The following is a 26,721-nucleotide window of genomic DNA, read 5'->3' as shown; positions in this document are numbered from 1 at the left end:
TAAGTACACGGTTTAACAACATTAACCTGTGTACTATAGTATAAAAATCATCAGTGTATTCGATTAAGTACACAGTTTAACAACATTAACCTGTGTACTATAGTGTAAAAATCATCAGTGCATTCGATTAAGTACACGGTTTAAAAACATTAACCTGTGTACTATAGTGTAAAAATCATCAGTGCATTCGATTAAGTACACAGTTTAACAACATTAACCTGTCTACTATAGTGTAAAAATCATCAGTGCATTTGATTAAGTACACGGTTTAACAACATTAACCTGTGTACTATAGTGTAAAAATCATCAGTGCATTCGATTAAGTACACGGTTTAACAACATTAACCTGTGTACTATAGTGTAAAAATCATCAGTGCATTCGATTAAGTACACGGTTTAACAACATTAACCTGTGTACTATAGTGTAAAAATCATCAGTGCATTCGATTAAGTACACAGTTTAACAACATTAACCTGTGTACTATAGTGTAAAAATCATCAGTGCATTCGATTAAGTACACAGTTTAACAACATTAACCTGTGTACTATAGTGTAAAAATCATCAGTGCATCCATCCACAACCCCCTTTCCTATTTTCACACATGAGGTTTTGGTGTCACGTCAACAGTAATAATCATATAGAGCTGAGTTCACACTGCCAGGTGCCAATCTCACTACTGTTAAATATTCTAATCTAAAGGAATGTGACGGACAATTAGTAAGTTCTTCTTTGGACTACCTCTACAAGCTCTGAATGCCTTTGTTAACTTACAATGCTTTCCTAAAGAGGACATTAACAATGAATCTCCTGGAACTAAATTGTTTTGCCTGGCTCCCTATTGAAATGTAAGCACTCAAAATGCCAAGTCCTGGCAAGCCGAAAAAAAAGACCAAATATCTAGGAGAAGTGGCAATCTTGAAGATCACTTTTCATCTTTAAACTTATTTTTTTGCAGGGGGCAAGCCCCCCTTCACCCCCCATGCATATATACTAACTCCAAGATAGCCATACCTCAGAGAAAAGGGAATATTCTGAGAAATGGCCATCTCTAAGTCTGTTATTATTCTGTCGCTAATGGGTCAGAACATTTCAAATGGTTATCGTTTTGTGCTGGTGTTACTAGATGTATAGAGCACTGAGATTCTTCCACAGATGTTAGAAGGTCACCTGTCTCCTCATTGCAGTTATTTGGCAGTAATGCAGGCACCTGAGGTACACCAGAGCTCTGGATCATGAATGAACTTGATAGCAATACAATTCACATTGCTGACATCTGTCACTGATCCTGGTTTCCACTGTCAGATTGTGTTTTAAATACAGATTTTGTAGCACAGATACACATCTATACTATATCTATTATTACGCTGTCATACATACTTTGGTGCTATGATACTTGTATTTGCTGTTATGATTTCTACAATGAAAACTAGTAACTGAACCATATAATTACTTTAGACTCTCAGTTAAGGATTGTCTAATCACCGACAGCATTATGTCAATTTGTTTTTATCTTTGTTGCATTCCTGCTTCAAAGAACATATGCTGTAATCTACGTTTATAATTCTAGTGTTGCAATTATCTACTTTGGATAGTTTGCTAAAGACATAATTATTCTGGTTGTGAAGTAGATGTGGGAACTACATGTGTAAAGCAATAAACACCCCTTATAAAGCACAAAGATTATGGGTAAACTATAAGAGCACGAATAAATGGCAGCGGTGACAAAGAATATCTCCCCTTTGAATTTTTATCCCTGGGATAACAATTTACCCTTTGTCATGGCTCAGTTTAAAAGTGGTTTGCCACTGTTTCATGCTCACTGTAATGTAAACTATTAGTGTAGGCTCTGCCAATATCAGATACCATTTTTCTTGCACTTCTGAGTCTGTTATATATGCTTTACAATGTCCATGCCATAAGATTTATATTGGTGAAACGAAGCGTGCCTTTAAGGTGAGGCTTTTAGAACATGTCAGGGACATTGAAAATAAAAAGGAATCCAGTCCTGTAGCCATGCATTTTTTGAATGTACACAATACTAATAGTGAAGGACTGCAGGCAACTGTTTTAGAACAAATACAAGTCAATGGATGTAATAATGTAGATATTAAATCAGTTCTTCTGCACAAAGAAGCTGTATACATGCTTAAGTTTAAAACAATGTCTCCTTTGGGTCTAAATGAGGACTTTAATTGGAAAGTGTTATTTAATTGATTAATTGCCATTTTTTTATTGGTTAATTGTATAATTGGCAGTTTTGTTTTAGTATAAAATGTTCTGTGGTGTACTGAAGTTTTTACTCCTTGAAGGCTGTGGCCGAGACGTTAGAGTTCTTTTTAAATAAATTGCTGCTGGTGGATCGTTTGGCTGTTGTTTTTTTCTGCCTTATACTTATGTCAGCAACCCTTTATCCATGAATGTGAAATGCCATCAAATGCTTTTCTTTTGTAATCTATCCATGCAATTTTTAGACTCTTCCCATTTTTACAACTCTCCGTTATGACTTTATTTAGCAACAAATGATTCCTTGTTTCATAAAACTTTATTTTGCTTCCGTTTTGTTCTATTGTCATAACTGAGTTTTTTGTTTCTTTCTTAATGACTATAAACCCTTCCTACATCAATTCCAGTATATAGCTTGTATATTGTCAGAAGACATGCTATTGGTGTACAGTTCTCAGGATGGCTTGCAGGTTCACCCATAAGGAGGAGTATAATTTTTCCTGTTGTTAACCAAGCTGGTGTCTGTTCTGGAAGCACACATAAGTAATTCTTACTTGTGGCTAAATCACTGCATAAAGAAGTTATCCCCTTTAGTCAAATGTTAGGTACTGCATCTGCGTCTGGGGTTTTCCAGTGAGGAGCTTTTCTTAATTTTCTCTCAATGTCTCTGGCCATTATTTCATCCCATTTCATGTTCTCTACATTACAGCTCCTTACAGTTTCTTTTACTTCTGCTACCCATTTGGTATCTTTGCTATGTTCAACAGGGTCCACTTCTCCAAAATGTGTCTACTTTTTTTGGAGATATTTCTGTTTGTTTCCCAGTACTCTATAAAATCTTTTTTGGCTCATCAATAAATTGCTTATTTTGCACTTTTTCTTTATATTTATCTGCACGCCCTCTAAGTGTTTCTGCTTGTGCTAACATTTTTAGTTTACTATTGGCAACAGCATATGACAGCTCCTATTCTGTTTTAACAGTGTGCAATGCTTTTCCACATCTATCTTTCTAAGTATTTAATGATCTGCTCCCTTTTCTGTATTCTTCTAACAGTGACACTTCTTGTCTTAATCGCTTTATAAAATATATAAAATAAATATTGGCTGCTTGAAATGCTTCCCCTGTGAAGCTCAAGTAAATGTCAAATGTAAATGTGGGGCAGCGAAATGGCAGAATAACCAAAATTATAAGCAATGTCAGCATCAATATGGCAACAGGTTTCTGTGAACGCATCCAATGCTACTCGCATATACTACAGCTTTCCAGTAGTTTGAACGCATCCAATGCTGATGAAACCTACGGGTGAAAGCGCTTGCCGTTCTTCTTATCTTTGAATAAAAATCAGTTTTAAACAGTCGTTTGGTCGATCCATTGATTTATATAAACATTTGGTGAAGTGATAAACTACTGGAAAGCTGTAGTATATGCGAGTAGCATTGGATGCGTTCACAGAAACGGAGTGGATTTATTGACCAGAACGTGTAACCGGGGACCTACTGGAAGTATTACTTATTTTTAACTGTTGCCATATTGACGCTGACATTGCTTATAATTTTGGTTATTCTGCCGTTTCGCTGCCCCACATTTTACATTTAATCGCTTTATAGTTTTGTCTGTTTGATGCTTCCATAGTGGCATTTCACTTTTTCACTTCCTTTTCTTTGTTGATCTATGTTTTTGTAGCAACTGTTTATCTATTATTAGTTTAGCTTCACAGTAATATATTGTACTTTTGTTTTACATTTACATTTTTTGCTTACCGGGGAAAGTCCGACTTGGAACAACACCAATTTTCAGTGGCAGCCCGGGAAGAAATGCTCCAGCCGCATGTCTTTGTAATGTGGGAGGAAACCAGAGCACCTGGAGGAAACCCACATGGACACAGGGAGGACATGCAGACTCCGCACAGAAGGCACCCCAGCCGAGAATCAAACTGGAGAACCTCTTGCTTTGAGGCAACAATGTAACTGCTGCACCCCTGCGCCATCCAATTTTTATTTCTGATATACCTTGTGAATTACTCTTAATAGTCCACATTACTGTGTTCATCTGTTTTACCAGTCTTCTAATATTTCGGGTCATATTTACTTTCTTTAATCTCTTTCATTCATCTATCTTAATGTGTCTAGCCATCACTATTAAATCAAGCAGGTATTCCCTTAGATCATTTTCTGCTGGACTAAGAGCATCTTCTTTGCTTGCTGTTTCTTGTAAGTATTCTACAGAAGGTTCCAGATCCACATCCTGTGACATATCCTGTTCAGATACACTCTGCGTCACCTGGTGCTCTTTCTCATGGGAACTCATTGGTCCATCACTCCACGACATTACCTATGTCAGAGTTGCCACTGTTTCATGCTCTTCCTTTGCTGTGTAACTTCAACTGGACTTCTGAACTGATTTCCCACAGAAGGTTCCAGAGCACCATCATGTAACAAATCTTCTTCAGATACCTCCATTCCACTTACTGCTCTTTAACTTAGGGACCCGCTGTTCCATCATGCTGCAACATTGCCTGTGTTGGATTCTCCACATTAAATCCTTCCCTCCGAAGATAATTCATAACTTTAGTTTTTAGTTGTTTACCTTCTACCTTTCTAATCCACTTTTCTTTTCTTATTTATTTATTTTATTTTTTGCATTGTGAAATCTTCCATATCTTCATACCTTTGCATGTATTTCTCTTCAAATGATGAATGATACATATAAATTTGGTAGGTATGGGTGTTTCCTACTAAACACATTTAAAAAAGGTTTCATCAAGTGGAAGGCTTGACCAGTTGTCTTTATCCTGCTGAATGAATTTTTGCCAACATTTAATCCATTGATATGCAAGGAAAACTAAATATCTATACATATACACACACACACACACACACACACACACACACACACACACACACACACACACACACACACCTTCTGCTTGTGAGTTATAAGACAGGATTAAAGCTGAAAGATGTTAATCAGCTACCTCTTGTGTCTACAGTTTGTTCCATTAATCTCTATTGCATATTATGTGACTCGTAGAAAATCACTTAATCAGACAATGTGCTCAGGCAATTGAGAAATTTGGCTCGACTCCTCAATGGTCCTCTTGAATGCATGCTAGTAACAACCTATGTTTGAAAAATATTCCTTCCTTTTACCTCTCAGTTTTATCTTTCCAGGTCTTTTGGGTCTCTAATACCATGACAGGAAGGGACCCCATTCCTAAGTCAAAGTATGATTAAAGTTCATGAAAGCAGCATTGTTTCAATTTTTAATGTTAGCCAAAAGTGTTCTTTACAGCACCAATGGTGTTCCCAGAACTGACTCCTTCTGCAATTCATATGGAGTTACATGTATTAGTAGCACATCTAAACACAAATGTAAATTTTTTATTATAAGACCCGTTGTTCCTACTACTATTGGAACTGTCAGGGTATCCTTCTTCCACGCTGCCCTTGTTTCTGCCTGCAAATCCTGGTATTTTATGACTTTGTGTCTCTCTGTACATAAGACAATGTAATCACTGGGTGTAGCAATTTCAGTGATCAATGACAGTTTTGTCTTCTCATGGACTACTGTATCTGATTTTCTCAAATCTATTTTCAGAACTGTTGGTAATGGGTGATCCCATGTAATATAAACTTCATCATTCTCTATAATGCTTTGTGGATCATGTTTGCAAAGCTTCTTAGCTACTTCAGTATCGTAATAGTTGCATGATCTCCAGTGCACCAGTCTTGTCATATTATTTCTTTCTTTCTTTCTTTATTTACTTACTTTTGTTTTCCAAGATAGTGCGACTGGGTGATACCCATTTTCAAAGGAGGCCCACGGAGAAAATCTCCATAAAAATACAATAACAGTTACAAAGAACATTTACAAAGAACAATACTTGGAGAGTATACAATTTTTAGAGAATTTATCGATTACAAAAAGTTAACAAGAACAACATTTAAAAGATTTTACAGAGAAACCCACTGCAGAAAAAGACTATAACAAAAGAGATTTGCAATAGACAGAAATTATAGAGAAAAAAGGAACATTTTATACAGAGATTTGTTTTTGTGACAACTAGTAGTCAGAGACTGGAGATATAAAGAGTAGAGTCAGAGAAAAGATGTAAAAGCTGTATAGATTAGATCAACAAGTAAATTATAAAACAACTGAATGTATGAAGTACAAGAACAAGTTAAGTCTACTGTATGTGATACAGCGGAAAGAAGGGGGACAATCTAAAGATGAAAAGAGTAAACAGAGAAGTAGAATTAAAAGGAAACAGGACAAGCTATAGGAAATAAAAAGGAGACACAGAAGGATTAATAGAAGTAAGAAGAGTTAGGGGTTAAAGTTAATAGTAAAATAGAAGGGAAGAAATATAAAGAAAGAGAAGGAATAAAAGGGAGAGAGAGGGTGGGAGTAACACATTCAGGGTATATAAAGGGAGGAAAAAGGAAAAAGGAAATTGAGATAGTAGGCAAACTCAGGAAGAAATGAAGAGTCATAAGTTGTCAGCCAGGACTAGAGCAGGAACAGATCCAGTTGCTGCCTAGGTAATCTTTCAGCATTGTTTTGAAATGAGAAGTGTTGGGTGTAGATAAAATGGCCTGAGGGATAGAATTCCATTTTTTGGCAATTTAGTTTGAATAGAGGGAGTCACTACCATCAGTGTATCGCACCCAACAAGATGTGCGACTGTTTCCAGTTCTGTTTTACAGAACTTGCATTTGTCTGTTTCTCCCACATGTTCAATGGACTTTGTAAACCAGTGTACAGGCAGTCCCTGGGTTACAGACATCTGACATAAGCACAACCCATACATGTAATCAATTTCGAGGAGGCCCATGCCTCCTTTAGAATGAGGAATATGTAATATTGGTACACAGTGATTTTTATATATCATTTGATAAGTGTGAACCATTTTTCCTGTTTTCCCTGTCCAACTGATTCAACACCTTTTGGGGCCAGTCAGTTACCCCAAAACTGTTACGTTAGAACAGGAAGAGCAAATTGGTTTACAGCTTGGACTTTGTTCATAGATGTCAGGGCTGTTTTCGGTATTAATTTTAGTTTTCTAGAACATTTCATACTGAGTTTTGTTCACATTTGTTCATATTTTATTGTCAATTCTTCATCAATTCCCAAATATCCATACACTCCCCCCACTCAAGTTCCTCTATATCACATTACTGTCCCAGACTCATATTTAATTTGTGCTGCAGCTTTCCTGTTTTAAATGTTGCTTTTGCAAATTTATCAAGACTAAATGACATTCTTATAACATCCGAGAAAGTTTTGACCACTTCCGGCTGTGCTTTCAGCTCTTCATCTGATGAACTATAGAGTTTTAAATTATCCACAAAAACATGATGAGAAATATTTACACTTTGTTGTTTTCTGGAAGCCCAATTGTACCAATGGCCTACTCTCATTCCCTCCAGTACAGCTCCTTTGATTGTGCACCTTTAACTCCTAGTGGGCGTGGCTTGAGCCTTTAAAAAATAAAGTTATCACCTTATAATTCTAACAAATGCTCATTGACATAGGTCAAATATCAACACAACTCTGTTTGCCATCATGTATGCTTCAAGATAAAATATTCTGATACCTTGTACAGGGCATGGTTTTGGAATTATTAATGCAAATATGAACAAGCAATATTTGACGCCTAGAGGAGCAGTAGGAGGTAACTGCAGATGCACCTGGAGGCGTCACTCAGATGTAATGAGAAACAGCTTAATGAGTTAAGGGCAAAACAAAACAGCAGCTGTGACAGACTCACCCTGGAATATGCTCCTTTTAATTTTTATTGCTGGAATAATAATTTGTCCTTTATCATGGCTTAGCTGTAAAGTGGTTTGCCACTGTTTCATGGTCACTGTAATATAACTGATCAGCGTAGGTTGTATCTTAAACATCTGTAAGCACTGCTTTATCCATGAATGAGGAATGTGGTCAAGTGATTTTTTTGTACTCTATCCATGCCATACTTAGATTCTGCTCCTTTTTACAATTCTCCATTATGACTTTATTTAACAAGTGATCCTTTGCTCCATATGACTTTCTTTTGTTACCCTTTTGTTCTATTGTCATGACTAAGTTTTTTTTCTAAATTACTATAAACTTTATTGGCATCAATTCTAGTATATAGTTTACATATCGTCAGAAGACAAGTTATTGGTCTATAGTTTTTAGAATGGCTTGCAGGTTCACTCTTAAGGAGTATTGTTTTCTTTTTCTACTGTTAATCAGGTTGACATCTGTTCAGGGTGTGCATATAAATAGTTTTTACTCGTGGCTAAATCTTCATGTAAACATATTAATGCTTTAAGCTAGACGTTAGGTACTACATCTGGACTTGGAATTTTCCATTTAGGAACTTTTCTTAATTTTGTTTCAATTTCTCTGGCTGTTACTTCATCCCATTTCATATCCTGTACATTTAAACTGCATCTGTGTTATGTTCCACAGGGTCTTCATAGATATTTCTCCAACATTTGTCTGTTTCTTCTTTTTTTGCTGGCATTTTTATTCATTTTGTTTTGTTTCTCCAATTCTCTATAAAACCTTTTTGGATCATCAATGAATTGCTTATTTTGTACTTTTCCTTTATATTTATTTCACATCTTCTAAGGTTTTCTGCCTTTGCTGATATCTTTAGTTTATTATTTTCAATACTGTACAAAAGATCCTGCTCTGTTCTGATACTGTGAATTGCTTTTATCACGTTTATCTTTCTAAGTATTTTTGTTGCTCTAGTCCCTCTTCTGTACTCTTCTAACAGTGACACTTCTTGTCTTAATTGCTTTATAGTTTTCTCTGTTCGATACTTCCATGATGACATTTGATTTCTTACCTGCCTTTCCCTTACTGCCCTGTGGTAAGAATTTGTCTGTTATTAATTTAGATGCAAAATAATATAGCTTATTTACTTCTTGAATAGCACATACATTTCTACTAACTAGTCTTGATTACGGTTTTCATTTGTTTTATCAGACTTCTAACATTTTGGATTTTATTGACTTTCTGTAATTAATTTCTTTCATTGATCTCAGTATGTCTATCCATCCCTATTAAATCAAGCAACTCTTCCCTTAGATTATTTCTTTCTAAACTGAGGATGCAGTCTTTGTTCTCCATTTCCTGTGGGCATTTTACAGAAACTTTCAGAACGGCTTCCTATGACATACTGTCTTCAACTGCATCCTGTGTCATCCATTCCTCGTTTCTCCTTAATATGGGGACTCACTGTTCCATCATGCTGTGATGTTACCACAGTTGGATTTTCTACAATAAATACTTCACCTCACAGGTAATTCATAATGTCATTTCTGTTTCATTAACGTCTCCATTACTAATCCTCTTTTCTGCTTCCCCCTTTGTTTTCTTGTTTTTTGTATTGTGAAATTTTCCATATCTGGATGACTTTGCTGTATGTCTCTTCAAGTATATTTGGTGCTGCTTTTTTGTATTGATTAGTTTTGTTTTCTCCTTTGTATAAATAATGAACCATATTAAATCTCTTTTCTTTCCCACGTCCATATTTCTTCTTCAGATGTCTCCCGTTTCTCCTTACTTGGGGGACTTGTTGTTTCATCATGCTGTGATATAACCTGTGTTAAACATTCTACACTAAATCCTTTACTTTGCAGGTATTCTATAACTTCAGCTTCTATTTGTTTAACTTCTACTTTACTAATCTTCTGTTCTACATTCTCACTTTGAGATCTTATTTTTTTGTGTTGCAAAATATTCTACATCTGTGTGACTTTGCCTGTATTTTTTTTCAAATATTTTTGGAGCTGCTTTTTTGGATTTATTAGTTTGGCTTTCTCCTTTGCATAAATGCTGCACAATATCAGCTCTCTCTTTCTTTCCCATGTACATGTTCCTTTTTTAAGAATAATACTAAGATGTAATACTAATAATATGAATAATAAGAATAATACTAAGATGTAATACTAATAATATGAATAATAAGAATAATACGAAGATGGATTACTAAGATGGTGGTGTCTAGTCTGGCAGCGGCCTCTCTGGTTCCAAATGTGTTGTGTGTGTTTTTGTGCTAAATTTGTGTGATATCGAGCTGTTATCTGTCTGTGGAGTCATTTTTTTACTTAGTTGGATGTGTGTCTTGTCTGCGGCCTTGGTTCTTGTTACATTTTTTTTTGGAGACAGTGTACTGGATGCAGTTGTTTAATGCATTGCTATGCTAAATGCGGTTGGTGGAGGCCTGACTTTTGTATGCTGAGTTCTCGGATTCATTATGGAATTTTTCTGTTGGTCGGAGGGACCGGACTGGGATTTGTTGTTGTAAGTAGTGCTGGAGATGCTGTTTTTGAAGAGATGGTGACAGTGTGGATGGTGAGGACTGTGGAGAGAAAGTACAGTTGTGTACCCTTACCATAAATGTAGATGTTCGAGTGTCTTCACTGTTGCAGTCATCACATTTGGGGTTACCTTGCCAGGGTAGCCCTTGGCTGGCCTGAATACCAGAGACTTAGTATTTCTGCATCGGTTACTGTCACTTGAAGACTGATGTCAGGTCATCAGTGGTATAAAGGAAGGCAGCCGACACCATTACATCAGTTTTTCTTGCCCTAACTGGTCAGGAGCCCCCAAAATAGGCCAGGCTCTGGTGGCAGAACCCCACCAGTGGAAAATAAATACCAATATGTCCCTTCTAAGGAAAGGAGAACAACAAGGAAGAAAGGTAACAAAAAGAAAAAAGGGGGAAGGAGGGAGGGAAACCAGGACTGCAACAGTGAAGATACTTGAACATCTACATTTATGGTAAGTGTACACAACTGCACTATGTTCTTCGTGTTTCACTGTTGCAGTTATCACATTTAGGTAGATTCCCAAAGCTGAGGAAATGGGTGGAGGCAGTCAAGGAAGCTAGGGTCTGGCTTGCATGCCCTGCAAGACTGCAGAGACAAAACCTGCCCTGGATTTGGAAGAGAGAGGCAGGTGGTAATGTTTGGTAAAGGTGTGAACAGATGTCCAGGTGGCAGCCTCCAGGATGTCCCTGGTGGGGACTCCTCTGAGGAAAGCTGCAGAGGTGGAGGCTGCTCTGGTGGAGTGTGTCCTGGTGCCCTGGGGGAGGCTTGCCATAATGTTTGTAGCAGAAATGGATGCAGTGTGCTATCCATTTGAAAATGGTTTTCTTGGAGATGGCTTTGCCCTCTGCCCCTGAAGCAAAGATAACCAGCAGTTGATCAGATTTTCTGAAGGGTTTAGTCCTGTCCAGATAGTATCTGAGCTGTCTGTGCACATCTACAGAGTGCTGAATCATTTCCCCCTTGTTTTGAGGGTTAGGAAAGAAGGTGGGCAAATGGATGAATTGGTTGAGAGACACACTGGACACCACCTTGGGAATGAAGGATGGATTAGTTCTGAGGGATACCCTGTCTGCATGGAAGATGATGAAGGGTTCCACTGCCATGAGTGCTTGCAACTCAGAGACTATTCTGGCTGAAGTGATGGCCAGGATGAAAGCTGTCTTCCAGGAGAGAAATTTTAGCTCTGCAGAAGAAGCTGTTTCAAATGGAGGCAGGGTGAGCTTTTACAAGATGAAGTTAAGGTCCCAAGCTGGTGTTGGTGCCCTTCTGGGGGGCCTCATGTTGTTAGCCCCTCTGAGGAACTGTTTGATCAGAGGGTGTGAAAAAAAGAGGCTGTTCAAATGGAAAATGAGCTGAAATAGCAGAGGCATGATTTTTTTATAGAGGAGAAAGAGAGACCACTGTGTAGTAGGTCAGCTAAGTAATCCAGGTTGAGAGGGATGGAGAGCTGTGCCGTATTGGCCCCCTTAGCTTGGATCCAGGTGCAGAACCTTTTCCATTTATCTGCATAAGACTTTCTGGTGCTAGGGTGTCAGGCCTCTCGGATAACATCCAGAACCTGTTTACTGAGGATGGCAGATTGATCAGGGTTCAGGGTATAAGCCAAGCTGCCAAATTGAGTGTCTGCAACTGGGGGTGCATGAATTCCCCTTCCCTCTGGGCTAGGAGGTTGAGAATCTGAGGAAGATTCCATGGGGACAGAGGGGACAGGCTGTGCAGCAAGGGGTACCAGTGCTGTCTGGGCCAGCCTGGAGCAATGAGAATGGCCCTTGGTTTTTCCTCCCTTATTTTGATCAGTACTTTGGGAATGAGAGGTAAGGGAGGAAAGGCATACACTGAGAGGCTTACCCAGGGGAAGAACAGGGCATTCACTTTCCATGCCATGCAGTGATGCTCCCTGGTGCAGAATTTGATGAACTGATGGTTGGTGTGGGAGGCAAAGAGGTTGACCTCCAGGGTTCCCCATTTCTGAGTTATTAGTAAGAAGGTGTTTCTGTTGAGCTGCCACTCATGGAGGTCCAAATGTTTTCTGCTTAATTGGTCTGCCAGGGAGATGAGAGAGCCTGGCAGGTATTGTGCTAACAAGTGGAGTTGCATGGAAGAGGCTGTGAACCAAAGGGTCATGGCCAGCCTGCACAGCGGGTAGGAGTGAGTCCCTCCCTGCTTGTTGATGTACCACATCACTGTGGTCTTGTCTGTTTTGATCAGGAGGACCCCTGGAGAGAGAGAAGGTGTTTGAAAGCTATCAAGGCCTGCTGCACAGCCATCATCTCTTTTTGACTGATGTGCAGGGGGAGTTGCTGGTGGTTCCATTGGCCCTGTATGCACCTGCTATCCATGTGTACACCCCAAGCATAGTGTGATGCATCTGTGGTGAGGGTCTGGGCAGCGGGGTGTGGGAAGAAGGGCAGTCCCTTGTTGTGGGAGCAGGCTGTTGCCCACCAAAGACATTCCTTCCTCAGGCAAGGAATAATAGGTAAAAGAGTTTCCAGATCTTGAGAGTGTTGACATCAAAGGCTCTTTAGGTACCACTAAAGTTTCCTCATATGCAGTCCGGCATATGGAATAAGGTGTATGCAAGATGCCATGAACCCCAGGGCTTGCAGGATTTCCCTTGCAGAAAGCCGGGGTCTGGTGGCCAGTTGAGAGAAGTAAGCTGAAAGGAAACTTGTTTCTCCAGTGTTATGCATGCCATCTGGAATGCTTTGTCCAGACTTGCTCCCAGGAAGATTATCCTTTTGGTGGGTACCCGTTTGGGTTTCTTTTCATTGATAGTTTACCCTAAGGAAGTTAGTAGGTCCTTTACAAAAGCCAGGTCTTTGAGCAGCTTTTCCTGGCTGTCTGCCTGAATAAGGCAATCGTCTGAGTAGGGGTAAATTTGAATATTTCTTTGTCTGCAAAAACAAAGACCGGAGCCAGGCATTTTGTGAAAACTCTGGGAGCAGTAGATAAGCCAAAGGGAAGCACAGAGAACTTAAAAATGTTGAAATTCTGCCCTGAAGCGAGGATATTTTCTGCAGGACTCCCTGATGGGAATGTGGAAGTAGGCCTCTTTTAGGTCCAGGGTGGGTAGTCAAGCGTTCTTGGAGAGCATGGGTAGCAACTGCTGGAGGGTGAGCATTTTGAATTTTGGGATCACCAGGAAGGTGTTTAGAATAGATAGATCAAGGATGGGGCACCAGGTGCCCTCTTTTCTGGGTACCAGAAAAAGTCTGGAGTAGAAGCCTTGGCCTATCTGCTCTGCAGGAACATGTTCTACTACTCCCAAGGAGAACATGGTATGGATTTGCTTTTGATCCTCTGCCCACTGATTTGGTGGTAGATCTGGGAACCCTTTTGGGGTTGGAAGGGTGTGGAAGGAGAATTTGTACCCCTGAGACACAATGTTCAGAACCCATTCATCCTTGGTAATGGTGGCCCAGGTGTTTGAGTGAAAGGAGAGTTTTCCCCCTGGGGTATGTGGTGGTGAGCAGAGGCGAGGTCGGGAGGGGGTGATTCATTGTGAGCTCTTACCATAAGGGGGTGTCATAGAAATCCCTGGCTGTGAAGTGGAGGCAGTCCACTGCTTAGATCTCTGCAGCCCCTGGGACTGCTGTCTTGGAGGTCTGTTTCCACAGGGCCTAGGCTGGCCTTGTTTACTAAGTGCAGGAAAGGACCAGTGTTTGGAAGGAAAATGCCTGCTGTACCTGTAAGAAATCTTTAACCGTCTGTATAGATTTTGCTTTTTCTTCCATCTTTTTTAACACCTATTCTGCTTTAGTACCAAATAAGTTATCTTTGTGCAAGAGTGCATCCAACAATTTTGATTTGACATGGTCTGGCAGGGGTTGTTCCTTAAGCCGTGCATGTCTTCTAATGACAGAGCCAGTGACTACTGCACTGCAAGAAGCTTACAGGGTGTCAAAACCACACTGCAAATTGTGTTTAGTTAGTTGACCAGCAGAGTGCATTAAGTCCTGTAAATCTTTAGATTCTGACCATGCAGGAAAGGAGGACATTTTTTGTTTAAGGAGTTCCAAGGTATGTTGCTGACATTTAAGCATATGGAACTGACAATTTAGTGCTCTGATAGCAAGACTAGTTGAGGTGTATACTTTTTTTACCCGATCTGTCCAGTGCTCTGGAATCCCTGTCTGAGGGGGTGGGATTCTTAGCTGAAGTAGCTTTAACCCCTTTTGGACGTTGAGAAATGATTTCAGGGTCCACTGTTGAGTTTTTAAAAAGATATTTGTGAGAGTCAGGGACTCAGTAGTACCTGTCTGCTTTTCTGGGAGCAGGAAGGAGGGAGTCTGGAGTCAAGCTGGATTCAAGGAAGACATCATCCACCGCATCTAGGACTGGGGGGATGGCTAAGGGCCTGTGCTGTGGAACGTCCAGGAACTCTTTGAGTCTCTTTTTAGACTCTGGGTAGTCTTGACTCTCCCATTTGAAATGCTCCCTTAAAGTATGCAGGGTTTCCCCAAAGGAACAATCCTCTGGAGAAGAGGCTGAAGGAATAGATTCCTCTGCATCACAATTTTCATAAGTAGAGAGGGTCTACATGTCTTCACAGATTCATCTGACTCTTGTTCAGACAAACCTACTGGAGACAGATCTATTTTTCTTTTTGAGGAAGTGGCTTGGCTTCCCTTAATCAGCATGATAAAGTCTTCTGACATTTTAAGTATTTGTAACTTAGGCAAGGGACCAGGTGCCAGAGAATGGCTGGTAGTCAGTTTCTTGGGGGTGGTTAGACCCTTGGGCCTAAGGAACTTGGTTGTTTTAGAAAAAACGCTAGCCTTGAAAGAAGGCATTGGTTTGTGTCTGGATTTGAAGTTGCGAAGGACTTCCTCGAAAGCTGGTGCCTGCACAGCAGCTCCGGACCCATCCAAGGTAGAGACGATCGTATGATCCTTAGATGAAGAAGAGTTCCGCGGCATACCAGACTCTGAAAGGGTCTCAGTATCAGCCTGCGAATTAACTGAAATGGGCATCAGAGGCTGCGAAAGTGCCTCACTGATTTCCAGATGACTGACGACCAGCTTGGTGGTAGCATCGTCAGAAAGGTTTGGTCCTCTGCGGTCTATCTCTGTCTTTATCTTTACACTTTTTCAGAAGATCTGCTGTTGGATGGCTTACTGAAGCCATATCAGAATTTGAGGACTGTAATCAGAAATTTCTGGCTACAATAAGGGCCCAACGACGAATAGTTCTGGTGTTGAACAAAGCACAGAACCGACAACGAGGGACGTCCTGGTCTGGGCCTAGACAAGTGAGGCAGTAGGAATGGAAGTCCTGATGTGGTATTTGCTTTCCACAGGCAAGACAATTACTAACTTTTTCTGACGTCTGTTAGGGCAAGAAAAAAGGATCTCCAGTAGGGTACTTAGCTTTCAAAGACTTCAACTTCAGTTCGGAAACGAAACTCAGGTAACGTCTGACTGGCACTTGTGTGAGCTGCTTCTGCTTCAGGCTCCATGGCAAGAAAGACTGATGCAATGGCGTCGGCTGTCTTCCTTTATAACACTGACAACCTGATGTCAATCCTCATGCGACAGCAACTGATGTAGAAATACTAAGTCTCTGGTATTCTGGCTGGGTGAGGGCTATCCTGGCATTGATAACCCCAAATGTGATGACTGCAACAGTGAAACACGAAGAACATCGTTGAACTGGTATGGTCATTCAGGCCTTCAGGTGGCTGTGGTTACGCTGGATAGTGAGGACTGTGGAGAACTGTTGAGCTGGTATAGCCATTCGGGTGATGGAGTTGTGCTGGTTACAGATTCTGTTGATCAGAGAGAATCCAACTGGGAGTTTCGTTTTTGCTGGTGTTGGAATGGAGTTGGAAGCGGTGACCGGGATTGGATAAATTGTGCATGGAGGAGGGAACTTGTGCCTTTGGTTGTCGGTGTCGACTCTGCTGTTTTTGTGCTTGTTTTTTCTTGTTTATCTGTTTATGTTGTGTATGTTGCATATGTATATTGTGTATGAGATTATTATGTGTATGTGAGCTTTGAGAAACATAATTTCATTCAGCTGTGGAATTCTTGTGTATGATCTGAATGACAATAATGTTTTTACTGTTTACTGTACTGTTTTTACACCTTTCAAAAACCTCTAGGTTTTGTTCTTTATATTTTTGAACTTTCTCAATTGCTTCTGTTTTCAAATGGCCCAAAGTTTCTTGGTCTGCATAATATTTTTCATGGATCTATATTATTAATGAACACACATTTGCATCTGACGATTTTGACAGTTATTCTTCAATAAGTATTTTTCTTTCATTTAATTTCTTTCTTAACTTTTTTGAATATCTTCTAGCTGAAATTCTGGGCTTTTTGCATAATACATAACTTCTTTCTTATCCTCAGTAGTTCACTCCATCGTCTTTATGGCTCTTTTTTGGCCTATCAGTTTTTGTGGTTTTTGTGGACTGTTGTTTCCTTCTGCAATAGGGGGGCCATCCTCCCCCTGAGCCTGGCCTGGCCCCATTCTAGGAATGTTTCCGTGTTTTGAGGATTCTGCACTGTCATTTTTTCCAGTCCTGGCACCAGTATGCCTACCGGGATTGGGCACTTTTTTATCCTGGGGCTCGTGCACCCAACTATCTTTTTTATTTTTTAACTTGCGTTTGTCCATGATGTATGCTATACATAATACAGTCTACACATCAGAAGATGTCTTGGTGAGACCTTATAAAAACAGGATCCAGCTCATAAGGCTACTCACCAAGACCCGATGATGAATTCAGTTCCAACAATACTACTTTCCTTTGTTTGCTGATTTTATCATCTCGCCATTCGGACTTTCCTGTACCCCCTGTGAGCTTCCAACCATGTATCTTCAGAGTGTATCCTCCTTTCTAACACATCTCATTTTTATTAACCAGTAAGTAGCAATGGATTCCGTAGATATGCTTAACTTCTGCTCTGTCCCTCTATGGATCCTTTTGTCAGAAGAATACATGGTAAGCCTTTTAAGTCTTCCGTACGTCTGAAGCAGGCTAGGCATTTACTTCTGCTGTCCTCCTCTGAACTGTCTTTATCACATCAATGACAATACACTAATAGGATCTCTAGATATAGTTTTCCTGAGTATTTATAAAGGAACAACAAGTTCTGATTGATTTATGTGTGGCAAACCTTTTGTACATCATAGCACCCATGGGAGTCAGCACTACTGTTTTCTTTCAGCATTTAATTTTACTTCTATGTTCCAGAAAACCCATTTTTCTTTGGCGTTCTGTGCACTCTCCCACCTATACAAACATACACACCAAAGACTCCAAAAAACATACATACACACACACACACACACACACACACACACACACACACACACACACACACACACACACACACACACACACCACAGTTATACTAGGGTTATTTGTTTCCTTCTGTGTTTGGATGACACTGGTATCTGCATGGCATTCATACCCTATTATTACTACTATGAAAGGAAAGATAAAGCATTTTTCTTCCATGTCAAAGATGATTAGTTCCTGGGTCTGCACCCCTGACCTTATGTTTTGTAAATGTACTAACCCTGCCTAGGTCAAGCCTTGGCATAATCTTTTCATTCAGTTTCCTGCTCACAAAACCAAAATGTATTAGCACTGTTGTTCTTAATTCTTGTGGCCATAGCGGAACTCCGGTCCACTAATGATTGGCAGTAGATTTTTACGTACCGAGTTGCCAGCCCTGGCGCACAACTTTCAACGAAGGTACGCCCATTCACGCATGTCTCCATGCAGAAGACGCTTTTGCTGAGAATCGAACAGGACAACGTCTTACTGTGAGGCAACAACGCTACTGCAGCACCACCACCGCAGTTTACTTCTCTATAAAGAAGGCCGCAGCAGTTGGATGATGTCAGAGAGGCATTTAAACATCTCTCCCTTAATCTATCAGCATGCCTACTCCCTAATCTATCTTCCACCTTAGTGTGTTAAATCAGCCTAACATAATGTATTAAATAAATACTTGACATTACGTGCTATAAGCTTTGCAAAAATACTTCTAAACTTATCAGCTGCAACCTCCTTCTGCAAAACAACTCCATAATACAGATTCACTATCACCTATAGTTCTAGTCTCAGAAGCAATCAGCCAATAATTTATAAAATAGCCTGAGCCTTAAATTCATTTTAGACCTATTAGCAAAAGGTTACTTCAGTTATTCATATTTATTTCTAACAGTAGCTCTCATGGTTGTTGTTACATTCCAAGTACAGACTTTTGAACTGAACTGTAAAAGACACTGTCTTAAAAAGCAGGCACGTGTCACCATTAAGTAACATATAAGACAGAATATAATGACAATAGGTGAAGTTTTCCAAACCTTATGAATTTTATAGTAGGAAACTGTATCTTTTTAAGTTGTTTCATGTGGCTTGTTCAAAGGCAACAGATTGCATTACTGTATTAAGTAATGGGTCAAATCAGTAAGATGTAAACTGTACAATGACCACCTTGGAATGACTAAAAATGTTCTCAGGGTCTATATTACATTGCCGAACACTTAAATGTTCGAATCTCTAAAGGTCGACCTTTAGAGATCGAATATTTAAGTGTTGGAAAATGTAATAAAACAAAGAAAAAAAGGTAAACTGAAAGGGTTTTAGAAGGGGGGCAAGCCCCCCTGCACCCCCCATGTGGGAGGCTGTGCCCCCCACATCTCCCTACTTAAATATACCAACTCCGAGATCGCACTTCAGTTCACGGCAGAGCAGAAACAGGAAATTTCCCATTCCCTACACTGTAGCGCAATCTTGGAGTTGGTATATTTAAGTAGCGGGGGGTGGGGGGGTGCATCCCCCCTCTGCTTACACCCTTTAGTTTTTTTTTTTGTTTTACTTTTATTTTATTTTTTTTTTAATTTTTAAAGATATTCAAACACTTAACTGTTTGATCTCTAAAGGTCGACCTTTAGAGATTAGAACATTTAAGCATTCGTTTATCTAATATAGACCCTGTTCTCATTACTCAAATAGCCTGCCTTTCTATCTTTAGTAGATGCTTGTCAAACTTTAGACTCTTCCTAGACCTTTAATGATTTTTTTAATGTTCTAGTGGCTACTTGTTCTCTAATCAAATGTATGCCTTTTTGACAAATTTCTTTATGCTACAGTCACATTAACACCAGTATGACAGAGGTGACGTAATGGGGAAGGCACAGCTTTAACAGCAAGAATGTCAATTTTAGCCTCATTATAGTTGTTGTGCCCTAATTTCCCAGTCTGCTCTCTGCCACCTATTCTGGAGACTGCATTCAACTGTTGCTTTATGCATGGCATCGCTCCTCTCATGTTACGAAGACAGTGATTAAAGAATTGCTGTCTCCCTGACATTCAAAAGTGCTGTTCCAATCACTTTTTGAATTATTAGGAAGACATGATCTATGGCACACCCTACATATATGATATAAAGAGTGCTCTGTTTCAACCATGTGGTATAGTATAGAATCCAAATCTTCAAGGTCTTTATTTGTGTTCATGTCTTAACTGGAAACCCTGCAGCTTCAGCTTAAAAACTCGGATCGTGAACACAAGTGATAGAATTTATGAACTTATTTTTAATGAGCACAAGTATTATCATGTGAGCATCTTAACAGATAAAAATATGTTATGCCCTGGGCAGCAAAATTAAACCTTGTGACAGGAGTAAATGGAGAGTGAACAGAATTACTTGTAAATATGAACTTCTTACTATTTATATTTTCTGTCTCAACCCAATGACAAAATTCAGCTTTCCTTCTTCAAAGCATATTCTGTCACCCAAATTCAATGTTCCCGTTCTAACCATGAATTTTTCTATTCTGGCTTAGAGATTCTTGTGCAATTTTCATCCCACTATGTCCATTTTAAGAGAAACCTTAAGCAGAGCTAGAAGGACTGTATTTCTAATGCTGGCTTTCATCAGCAGTAATTTCCTACTTTTTAAACAAGTAATGCTTTTCTCCATGGATGTGTAATCATGCAGTCAGGAAAATATATAACTAAGCAGGTGTGGGGTAAACTCTCAGGAGGCTTGCCTCCCTGCCAAAAAAGGACTTTGTTGTTAAGAACTGTACTCTGCCTTAATACTGTGCTGCTGAAAAACGTCATATACATCTAAACTTTATTATTTCTAAAGTTCATGAGAGAAGATACCCTGCTACAGTAAAGACAAACTGCAAACAGGTGGCCCTCTGGATTGTGTTTGTTGTTAGACTACCTACACCTAAAAAAGTCACTGGCTCCAAACAAATGCCACTCATTTTTATTATAAAAATGTTCAGTCTTTATTCTAAAGGCACCATAAGTTGCACAGCATTGTTTCTATTAGCCTATTTACCTGGATTTATCCTTGCTGACGCATAATGCACTATTTATTTACCTATCAACTAGGTGAACAAGTTCTACTCAAACCTTTTCAAGTAAAGCAGTGAGATTAGAAAGAGAAAAAATTAAAAATGCAGATGACTGGCCAAGCACCACATCCAGAGAACAAACACACAGTTAGAACATGCAAACTCCATACAACAACCAGAAGTCAGTGTTGAACCTCCAGAACCTGATACAGCAAAGCAGAAACCTTAATCACTAGCTAACCATGCTGACAGAAGCTAATGGGTAGAAAACGAAAACTCTCAGCAGTCAGACTGCTCAAGGGTTCCTCCACAAAAAATAAATAAACAAAATATTAACAACTACAACACTGCAGTCCTTAGATTAGCATATCTGCAAACAGTTACGCTAAATAGGCTGATGACTGAACTACTAACTACAGACTTTTAGGGGAATTAATGTGTACTCACAAAGATAAACTCATGTATAAAGGCATAACTATACATATATATATATAAAACCATATATATATATATATATGGGTCTACTTCGGGAGACCGAACCGACGATTCGCCGACACGCGGGAAGAGGAGACTAAACGACCGACAGGTAGGTTCACCGACAGGGAGATTCGCCGACAGCGGAAAGACCGACAAGGGAAATGTGCGATCGTTACATGATGAGTGTGCGACAGTGACGGAGTTAGGAGCGGTCAGGTAAGTGTGCGAAATTGTGGGATGTCGGGTTAGGCTGTGGGACAGGTGAGTGTGTGTTTGTGTCGGAGGTAGGGTTCGGGTTAGGTTAGTGTGTGATAGTGAGGGACTGTAGTTTTGGGACGGGTTAAGTGAGTTAGGGTTAGGGTGCAGGTAGGTGAAGTGTGCGATGGTGTCGGTGCTTGGGTTAGGGGTGGGTAAGTGAGTTAGGTTAGGGTGCAGGTAGGTGAAGTGTGCGATGGTGTCGGTGCTTGGGTTAGGGGTGGGTAAGTGAGTTAGGGTTAGGGTGCAGGTAGGTGAAGTGTGCGATGGTGTCGGTGCTTGGGTTAGGGGTGGGTAAGTCAGTTAGGGTTAGGGTGCAGGTAGGTGAAGTGTGCGATAGTGTCGGACGTTAGGGTTAGGGTTTAGGTTTAGGTTAGTGGATGTGTTGTTGTGTGCTTGTGTATTTGGCGTATTTTGTGTCGGTGTTTTGTTGTTCGGTATGTTGCGGTGTCGGTGTGGTGTGTTGTCGGTTGTTTGGGGTCGGGGATGTGTGTGTCGGTGATTCGTACGTTCGGTGTATGAAAGTAGACCCATATATATATATATATATATAGAGAGAGAGAGAGAGAAGCATTCCAGCCTCATTCCATATTTTCCCTATACAAATGATAGCCTACAAAGAAAGAAAGGAATCCTTTAATTAATATTCTTAACACATTTTGATTTTTGCACCTCATCTGATGTACCTATATCTGTTCTTTTCCTGCTGAAACAGGAATGGCTTGTGTGCTTTATTCCTACTATATGACTTACCTTACAAAACATGAACCTTCTTTGTAACCCTTCTCTGAAATGCATCCATCATTTTATATTTCTAAGATGATGAAATCTTCATAATGCATACGCATAAGCTACTCTAGGTGGAACTGCTTTATAAATTACTTTTTCTTTTACTGACAGCCAGTCAGAAAAATGTCTTCAGCCTTTGCTTACGGCAGCCATCACTGTTTAGGACCAATCCACTTACCAGGTTAAATAAAAACCTCAATAATTCAATCATTTTTCCATTAAGGGTTCACTAACAGCCTCATTAATTATTTATTTTAGTGGACTTAGCTTTAAAAAACTCATAATGAGATGAAGAGCATTAACTGCATATTCTAGGAGAGTAAACAACAGCCTGCCTGAAGTCAGGCCTTCCTTCACAGCTCTTGTGTCATGGCTGCTAATGTGCACAATGATAGGATGCATGAGAGATGCTGAGTAGTGTAGGTCTCTTGGAAATATTACCTCACACATACACACTCACACACACAGATTAGTAACTGCATTCACAAGCACGCACACACACACACACACACACACACACACACACACACACACACACACACACACAAACACATGCACGCAAGTGTTTATACACAAACATACACACACACACACACACACACACACACACACACGCACACACATATATATACACACACGCGCACACACACACACATGCATGCCAGTGTTTATACACAAACATACACACACACACACACACACACACACACACACACACACACACACACACACACACACACACACACACACACACACATACGCACACATGCACAAACACAAACACACAAATGTCACTTTTAACGCAATTTACAGACAGGTAATCTGTGATACAAGACTGGAAAAATATGGAAAAAAAGCTTTGACCTTGCATAATTCAAGCTGATAGATAGTGAAATACTTACTGTGACATTCAAAGCAGAACAAAAAGAATAACTTAACAGATGCTGTCTTTTAAAGTCTTAGCTTTATGAAGATGAACCAGGCAGGAAACATTAGACAGTATGGGTTAGTATACCATGTTAATCTGAAAGTAGATCCACTGGTGTTTCCAAAAAGCCAGTTCAAAAATACTTCCAGATTAATAATTAAGTAAATTCAAAAATACATCAAAATATTCATTTATTTATTATTTATTTATTTATTTGTCTTTTGTTAACCGAGTTAGTCCACTGGGCTGGTGGCTCATTTTCAGTGGAGACCCGAGCAGAAAAGCTCCACACAAGAAACTAATGATAGAGTTAGCATTACAATAATGTGAATTTGGATACATAACTACATACATTCATGCCATATATTAAATAAGAGTACAAAGCAACAAATACTAATATAAATTCTACAAAGACAATAGCCAAATATTACAAGAGGTAGAAACCTATAGTAAAGAAAAATGTAGATTTACAATAGATCATCAGAAGGAAAAGGCCTTAAAATATCTTAAACTGTTAAAACTGAGTCAGTAGAAAAGATGATATATTAAATAGAGGGCTAGAGGTAGAGGGGTGAAAAATAAAGTTTAGGAGAGTCAAGAGAGTAAAGAGTATTAAAATAATGCAGTTGTGAGGAGAGGGAGGGAGGTATAGTAGTAATGGCAGAGAAAAGATGGGAATTAGGTAGAACATAGCTCAGTGGTACAGCTGAGGTACCACAGTGTTGGTATTAAGATTTATTTTAGACTCAGGAGAGGAGAATTGTTATGCTCACACAATTGGTTGAATAAAAGTTACGTAGGGTGGTGACAGGTGCAGGAGGGAGCATCAGCAAGGTAGCTCTTCAATTCTCTTTTAATAATTAAAGAATTAAATAATTTCCTGCATACCTGTTGAGAAGTTAAAATATAATGTTATTCCTGGAAGCCTGGATGAGCACTTTCGTCTGCTAAGAGACTTCATCAGAAAGAGTATTTTAGAATCAAGTTATAAAATTTACCTCTTCTTGGTTATAGAGTTTTCATTTTGCTGAAGTACTTGGATTTGTACTGACTGGACAAGAAGTTACCTGCTTGACTTTGGATTAACTGTTGTTACTGGACCTATGAATAGCTGGGGAAGAAATTGTCAGTTTCTTTAAGTATTGTTAATCTTTTTTTGTTTTTCCTTTCGTTAATCCCACTTTTTGTTTCTGAGCATTCTCATCTTCCATGCCCCTTCTAGATTTCTCACAGTATGCTTTGATATCTTCCCACACCAGGTTGCTGGATTCATTTTCCAATACTGACACTGTGGTGCAGTATAATGCAGGTGCTGTACTCCTAAGTATGCCACTCACGGGATGAGATGTTAAACGGAGGCCCCATCTAACTCAGCTGGTTGTAGCACAGGTGGATGGAAAAGATTCCACAGCACTTATCAAAAAGAGTAGGGGAAGTTCCCCTGATGCCCTGGCCAAATTTCCACAAGTAAGTATAAGTACCACCTTGGGACTACCCTGAAAAGAGGCTATTGGCCTAGTGGGACTAACCTGGTCTAAAAGTGTAAATAAATAAATAACTCCACCATTGCTCAATCAGAGTGCTGCATTTATATACTCTGGTGTCAGTCTGCTTCCAACATGACAGCATCTACATGTTGGCCTAAACCTGCCTAGGCCTTTTTTAATCCTTAGCTCTACAAACATAGACTGTAATGTTTCCCTCTGGCCTGAAGACTCCATTCCCTGTTCCTTTTCCATTGTAGAAAGGCTGAGTACACTAAAAAGGTAAGTAGACTTGCATTAAATATAAAGAAATTAACTTTATTACTGGCCCAGTGGATCGTCACACCAGTAGCAGAAAACAAATCAATAACTACATGAGAGGCAACAAATATGCTAATACATCTCTTGCTGTAGGAACGAAGTTATTGATGTTAATGTGTTTCAGGAAGCTGGGGGGTATAAGTGAGTAGGTGGCACAGGTTCCTTCACCTCAGTACACTGAAATAGAAAGGAATCAGCCAAAATGCATGCACATGTGTACATTTGTGTATGGGTCTATATATTTTACATAAAGAAAAAGAGATGCACAGAAACACACACTCACGAACACGCTTATAAGGAAGCAGGAAGATTGGTTGAACAACATTTTGTTGAAAATGTTGCAGGTGTGTATAAAATGTCTAATCTAATGTTTTATGGAGCAATGAAGTTGTGGACGGTAATCTTTTATTTTAATGATGATTCTTTCAAATAAAGTGAAAGTTTCAGCATTAGGGAGTGAGAGTGTGTGTGCAAGTGCGAAGGGTAGGATTACAGTAAAGGTAGATACACTAAATTTCCTTACCTAATCCTTATCCTAACCTGCATATGATTGCAAACACACTTCTAATCCCCAATGCCTAAAGTTAAAGCTTTCAATATATCTGAAAGTTCACCATTAAAAAAACACAAACCCCACTACCAATCTTCAATCACCATACTCACTCATCAACACACAATACATTCGATCATACACACATTAGACTATTTTTCCAGCCCAGTACATTTTTGGCAAAACATTGATTCAATCACATCACAAGGATCCATATAAATGTGTTTGTATGTATGGATCTATATAATTTCATCAAAAATCTACAATGTCGAAATCCAAAAAAATTGAAAAACAAGAAAGAAAAATTAAAACCTATTTCATACTGGAGTCAAACCCTCTGTACACCCACACCCCATGCAAAAATAGTTATACAAGAACTTACCATAACCTTAGATGTCCTTCTTTTCACTGTTTCAGCATTCATAACTGTAGGGAGGTTGCTGCCTGCAGCACCAGACATCCGGCCAGTATACCAAAGTCTTAGCAGCAGGAGTATGTGAAACGTTTGATGTCATAGCCATAAACAGATGTTGGCTATAAAAGTGACATCTGCACGTACCCACTACAGAATGGACTGCTGCACACAGTAGTACCCTTGGTATGCAAAAAAGTGGAAAGGGGGAAGCTTTTCAGACCCACATGTGAGACCTGGCCAGAGGGTGCCTCATGGAGGCATGTGCCTGCTGCTGAGCTTTGATATGATGGAGAGAAAGAGAGAGAGAGAGAGAGAGCTGTCCCATCAGGTAGATAAGCAGGTAAAGAGTGGGTAGGAGGGAGGGACTGAATACTGCAACATGGAAGAGAAGGACATCTAAGGTTATCGTAAGTTCTTACATAACTATTCTATGTGCTTCTGTTCTCATGTTGCAGTATTCATTACAGTAGGGAGAGTACCAGATCTTTTAGGCATGATCCTGGGAGGAAGGATGAGGTCCCTGGTCTACAAGACCATGTAGGATAGATCTAGCAAACCCATTTGTGACTCTAGAAACCAAATCTAGCTTATATAAGTATGGACTGATGA

The 26,721-nt window shown here is 39.6% G+C and overlaps 1 protein-coding gene across 3 annotated transcripts in view; it reads right to left on the bottom strand.

Annotated features, from left to right (window-relative positions):
- DST (dystonin) overlaps nt 1–26,721 on the bottom strand; it is a 4,096,730-nt gene that overhangs the window by 3,033,890 nt on the left and 1,036,119 nt on the right. The window lies entirely within an intron of this gene.

This window comes from Protopterus annectens, chromosome 2.part1, assembly GCF_019279795.1.
Source record: "Protopterus annectens isolate FY-2018-M chromosome 2.part1, PAN1.0, whole genome shotgun sequence".
Taxonomy (NCBI): domain Eukaryota; kingdom Metazoa; phylum Chordata; order Ceratodontiformes; family Protopteridae; genus Protopterus; species Protopterus annectens.
Note: the sequence above shows the minus strand (reverse complement) of the source record. Positions and strands in the feature narration are given on the sequence as shown.